This window comes from Artibeus jamaicensis, unplaced genomic scaffold (assembly GCF_021234435.1).
Source record: "Artibeus jamaicensis isolate MK-2021 breed Jamaican fruit bat unplaced genomic scaffold, CSHL_Jam_final contig_477, whole genome shotgun sequence".
Classification (NCBI taxonomy): Eukaryota; Metazoa; Chordata; class Mammalia; order Chiroptera; family Phyllostomidae; genus Artibeus; species Artibeus jamaicensis.
Window position 1 is genome coordinate 5,859,793 of NW_026521854.1, and position 5,902 is coordinate 5,865,694.

The window sequence follows — 5,902 nt, forward strand, 5'->3', positions numbered from 1 at the left end:
TGGAAATCAGTTTCAAGTGTATCTTTGCAGCCTTCTGCACAGACCACCTCCAGCAAGATCTCCACTCTCCACGTGACTACGGTCCCCCTTCAACATGTGGTCCTGGTGGGCCCGTGGCAGTGGGGATTCCAGCCTGGGCAAAGCACACTGGAAATTACAGAGGTGGCCTTTTGTCCCTAAACTATTTGAATGGTCTTAAGTTGATATACCTTTTTTAAAAAGTTTTTAAGGTCATGTGTATTTGTTTGTTTGTTTTCACTACTACAGTCTTGAATCATTAGCAGCCTTTTCGCGTGTCTTTTCTTTTCCACAGCTGCACTGGGAGCTCCCAGGAGCCAGGAGCTATGCACTGACTCCTGGCCCACAGGCACCGCGGGACAACAAACAGGTGCTGTTTGAAGCTGCTAGGTGTGCAGCCTTGATTGTGCAACCAGAGAAAACAAGTACTACACATGGTGCTGTGTATCTCCCCGTGAGAAAAACTAAGCGCCAAGAGGGCAGAGGTTTTTCCCTTGTTATCATCATGAATATAACCCAGATTCCTAAAGCAGGTACACAGTGGGGCCCAGGAACTATTTACTGAGTGGAAAGAAATAGGCTGAAAGAAAAAGAGTTTTGTGCCTTGGCCTCAGCCTGTGGATAACCAGTGCTGTGGCAGGACTGGCCTTCATGGTTCTCACTATGATTACCAAACACCCTCAGCAATAACTATTGGTAAACTTTGGGGAAAAAAAAACCCCAAAGGTTTACTGCTCACAAGGGCTGGAAATTACATGGCAGACCTGGGGGCACATGGTGAGGTCATACAGAGAGAAAGAGAGAGGGGCTCTGTTTTTATTAGGGTCCAGATCAGGGCCTAGGGTATGTTGGGTCATTTCACTGGTGAATTTAAAGTGCTGGAGGGAAAAAAACAGTGGCCCAAATGGTCAGTCGTTGAAATCAACCTCAGTTTCTAAAACAAAGGGTCCTGGAGCAGGGGCTGGGGTGGCAGTGGCCTGGCTTTCGGCAAGCGAGCCCGCGGCTGGCGGCACAGCGGCTGCGACAGCCCTCTTTAATCGGACGTCTCAGCCTCCAAGGCTCACGTCAGGGCTCACACGAGCACAGTCTTCAGAAGTCTCCAACACTTGAGCACGGGGAAAAATGCTGGGAAGAGAGAAAGGTGCAAATGTTCAGGCTAATTTACTTTGACCTCCATTCCTCTAAAACACAAACACAACAGACATACGGTGATTATATCTGCAAATAAGCTGAGTAACGGAGTAAATGCAGAGTCCCAAGGTGGACTAAACTTATATGATATAACCCAATATAGAGCTATCTCAAAATAAGGTCATCAGTTCAACTAGGGAGTTGTTAACTACACACAGCATTTTTTCCAGTAGATAATTTTGTAACTTGCTATGATGTCATTTAGGGGTTTGAAAAAATTTTTTAAATCAACATAATTAAAAATTTATCCAGTTATATCTTTAAAATATAAAGTTGTTACATGAATGCATGTGTTTTGGGATCTGTTCTATTTTGCTTTGTGTTTAACCAGGTTCTACACTGTGGATGACCTACTTTTAAATAATGAATCTGCCAACTAGCTCCAGTAAGGGTTCCTACGGAGTTGAACTTTCTTGGTCCTTATTCAAAACATTTTAAAAGCTAAAAGACATGTTTCAGAAGATAAATAGAATATACTTTTTACTTACTGAGAAACTATTTACTAAAGAGGTTAAATTGTTGCTGTACAAGTGTGTGTGAATTTGTGTGCATGCACACAAGTGTGTGTGAATATTTACCACATGTGTGTGTGAATCCTTGTCCCAGGGCACTTTGCTTACAATTAACTTCCACTCACCTGACTTTTCCAAATAGAATTCTCCTTTGAAGCGATGCTGTTACAAACTGATTTAGAGAAGGGGACCTCTCTAGAGAGCCTCAGGGGCTCCAAGTCATCGGGAGACAATGCGGTTAGAACAGCACGTATGCAAGGCCCTCTAAGAGACATACAGATGACACCCAGCTCAGGGGATCATGAGGAAAGCTTTGGAGAGAATAGGTGTCACTAAGTGGTTATGCGAGGGAAGATTCACTCACTTATTCATTCAACTCCTGTTAAACTCCTTCAGTGTGCTGGGCACTGTTCTGGGCCCACGGTGGCAAGAGAAAAATTCTGAGATGTCCTCACTAAATTACAGGAGGTTGGAGGGTGAGAGAAAGAGAGTAGTTAAGCAGTTCAAACTGAGGGCCGACTCACCAAAGACTGCTCATGTTCTTAAATGAGGGGCTTTGAGCCAATTTCTGCAGGGACCACCGGATGCCACCGCTTCCTGCGTGGAAATGATCTTTCAGGGCCGTTGCTTGCCACCAGTCAAAAAGAGTAAATATTTCTTCCTTACCGAATGTTTGCCTATCACAGAACTGCCCCTGCTTCACCTTTTTCCATCCACACACCTGTAACCAACGCATAAACACACAGGGTATAACCCACCCCCATGCGCCTGCTCCAGCAGCAGGACCTGCTGTGGGTGGTTTAGATTTCATGCCCCAGGACCTGGTCCTTTTCTGGCAGCATTTGGCTCAGTAAACCCTTTCTTTTAGGAAAGCTTTCTCCCGTGAAAGCCTTTTGTTCAACAATGGGACACATCAAAGAGCAACCTGGAGGGATCCTATCACATGGGGCTTCCTTCACGTGGGAGGCAGAGATGAGATCCATGATAAATAAATGAGCTAATTCTATGGAAGGAGGTGGTAATAAGGGCCTTGAAGAAAAATTGGGCCAAGTAAGCATGACAGGGGAGAGGTGCTACTTCAGGAAGTGTTGTCAGGGAAGCCTCTTGGACAGAATGGTATTTGAACAGGGACCTGAATACAAGGAGGGCGGTGGTCAGGAAGGTGCCCAGAAGGCCATCTGGGCAGAGGGAACAGCAAGCACCAGGAGCTTTGCTCGGAATGGCCAATGATCGCACTAATATAATTTCATCCCCTTCCTCCAAACCATACCCACTAAGAACACAGACAATTGTATCTGTTGCAAGCGACCAGCCAGAGTGATGGCTCACAAGTGGACCAGGATGAGCAGGAAGTGGATAAAGGGTAGAGTGGGGTCTTGGGAAGGTCATGAGAAGGTCAGTGTGAAGGGCTTTAGACTTTATTCCCCGCTGAATAAAGGTGGGGAACCACTAGAGCTTCTTACAAGGGGGAGTAATATCTTCAGACTAATGCTTTTTAAAGTTTGAATGTTTTTAATGTTTACTCTTGAGCTATGTGAAGAATAACCTGAAGGACAGAGATAGAAGCAGAGCGATCATTGGGGAGGGTATTGCAGTAACCCCATGAGAGTTGACGATGGCTTGTACTGGGAACTGAGAAAACTGTTTCCCTTCTGGATATATTCAACGACAGAGCCAACAAGATTTGCTGGTTGCATGGACGTAAGGTATGTGAGGAAGGGAAATCAAGCATAACCCCGAGGCTGTGAGCCTGGGTAGCTGGAAGAGTGGAGCTGCTGTTATCTGAGAGGGGCAAGATCGGACTCTTGGAAGCAGATCACTGGGAAGTCATTCCAGAATTCACTTGTGCACATGCTGCTACAGACGCCTATTAGGCATCCAAAGGCAGGTGCCGAGTGGAGAGTTTGGAGGAGAGGCCTCGGCAGAGATGTAAGGTTGGAAGTCACCAATCTGTGGTGGTTTTTTGAGCTTACAGGGTAGAATAAGATTCTCTAGGAAGTGAGTATAAAGAGAAGCCATCTGAGGGCTGCACTAAGGGCTCTCCAAGTCTTGGAGGTCAGAAAGATGAGAGGGACCCACCGAAAAAAGCTAAGACAAAAAGCCAGTGACACCAGTCAAAATAAAGTTAAGACAGCGATCAGTTCTGCTGACTGTAGTTGAATAATACATTAAGGACTGGAAGTGTCTGAACTTGGGATTCAGCATATAAAGGTGACTGGCAACCCTGACAAGAGTAGTTTTCGTGGACAGTGAAGATGAAAGCGTGATTGGAGCAGACATGAAAGAAGATCAGGGGAAAGGTGGAGTGGAAGGAGGAGGCGGGGATAGTACATACAGACAGCTATTCTAACAGACCTTTGTTTAAGAGAGAGCAGAGAAATGCAGTGGTGACTGGGGCAGGATGTGGTGGGTAAAGGAATATTTATTACTACAGCGTATTTGTATGTTGTTGATAATATGATCCAGTAGCAGGGGGAAAATGACAGTGTTAGGAAAGAGAAGGAACAACCCCACAAGCAATGTCCTTGGGGAGGGAAGAGGGAGCAGATCCAGGCTGCAGATGGAGCAGTTGGTGGGAACAGGGACGAATCGGCCACTGTAACAAGCAAAGCCGTGTGTGCAGGTACATTGATAGACTTGGTGGCAGAGGCCTGGTTCTGGAGACCAGCCAAGTTTTAGTTTTTCAGTGGCTGGCAACTCTAGCTACATATTAGAGTCACATGGGGACATTAAAAAATATCCATCAGATCTATTTTCCTGGCTCCCTTGGGGCCCTGTACAGATTCCGTGATTTGGCACACTCTCAGGATAGCTCTGTTTGCCGCAAAAAGTTTCCCACAAATACATTCCAAGAGACCCAGGAGTCAAAAGCCATTTCTGGGGCTCTGCTTGGCTGAAAACACAGAAAGACCACGCAAAGGAACGTCCCTCTGAGCTCAGGGCCTTTTGGGTTCTCCAGAGCTTGGCACGCCCTCGTTCACAGCCCATCCCTCACTGACTCTCTGTTTATCCTTCATTCCTTTTCATAATCAGCCCCAGCACACTCCTGTGAGGGGATCACCCCATGGGAATGAAGGCCAGGAAAAGAACGCACCCACATTTACTCTGATAAGCACCTCGCAGGGTGATGTTTCTCGTGGAATGCAAAGACACAGTACAAAGTTTCTGTCTGCTGTGGAGGTGATCTAGGATGTACACTGAGGCATGAGTCCTTCCTGCGATTTGCTCTCTCACCTGTAATACCATTTTTACCGCAGTTCCGTGAAGTAGATTAGAGAAGTCATAGCGATTTTATAGAAGGGGAATCTAAGGCTCAGAAAGCAACCTGTCTCTGGCCACAGAGTTGGGATGTGAGCCCCCCTCCTTCCCTCTGGAACTCTCCTCGCCCCTGAGTTCTGTGGCCTACAGCCTCGCTCTGAAACGCCATAGCCAGGAAGTTGTCTCGAGCAGTAAATATCCCCAAGTGTCCTCCTGAGTGCTTGCTTCCCCTTGAAAAGGGCCATATGGAGGAAGGCCGTCTTAGGTTAGCGCTGTGGTCAGCAGTGCACTCAGCTGCCCCATCGGCTTCCCGGTGCCCACTGGCCCCAAGGGTCTGGAAACGCAGCGCTGTGCCCCAGCGCACCCACATGCCCGCTCCCACCTGTCTTGGTGCCAGAGTCCCAAACCCTGCTGCTTCTGTGTTTCTCGTCTTCCTCTGTGTCACGGACAGGAAGTGGGGAAATCACTGACCCTTGACTTAAAGGGAAACACTGATTGAGTCGTCCAACACGCCTGTGAATCAGATGATCAGGCCGTCTCTGTGCAGAGATGTAGTAATAGAGCGTGGGGGCCAGGCCCCCGGTTGGGGCCAGCTTCTCCTTGGCTCCCCGGGGCTCCCCGGGGGTGAGAGGCCATCTTTTGCTAAGAGGTTTAGAAACCAGATGGTTTAGGAATTTTAGAACTGGAAGAGGTCCTCTTACAACACTCATTCCAGGGGCCTAAGTTAGGAGGTCACACAAGAAGGAAGACTGGGCTGAGAATTAGAATCGGGTCTCTCCTGTCACTATGCAGGGCTTTCCCTGATGGCAGTATCCAGGTCTGTCTTTAGAAATACTAAATTTTTATCTGGCAAGCAAAGTAAGATTTTCTAAATGACGATGCAGACAGACAGTCATCCTTTTTCTGTGAAGTTCTCAAAACTG

The 5,902-nt window shown here is 47.2% G+C and overlaps 1 long non-coding RNA gene across 1 annotated transcript; it reads right to left on the bottom strand.

The window, feature by feature from the left end:
- Window positions 1–769: 769 nt before the first annotated feature.
- Window positions 770–5,416, bottom strand: LOC119054662 (uncharacterized). Its single transcript, XR_005083561.2, has 3 exons — window positions 5,362–5,416; window positions 2,246–2,318; window positions 770–1,143 (listed from the first exon to the last, which is right to left on the bottom strand). It is a non-coding gene; the product is annotated as an uncharacterized LOC119054662 (long non-coding RNA).
- Between the last annotated feature and the right edge of the window lie 486 nt (window positions 5,417–5,902).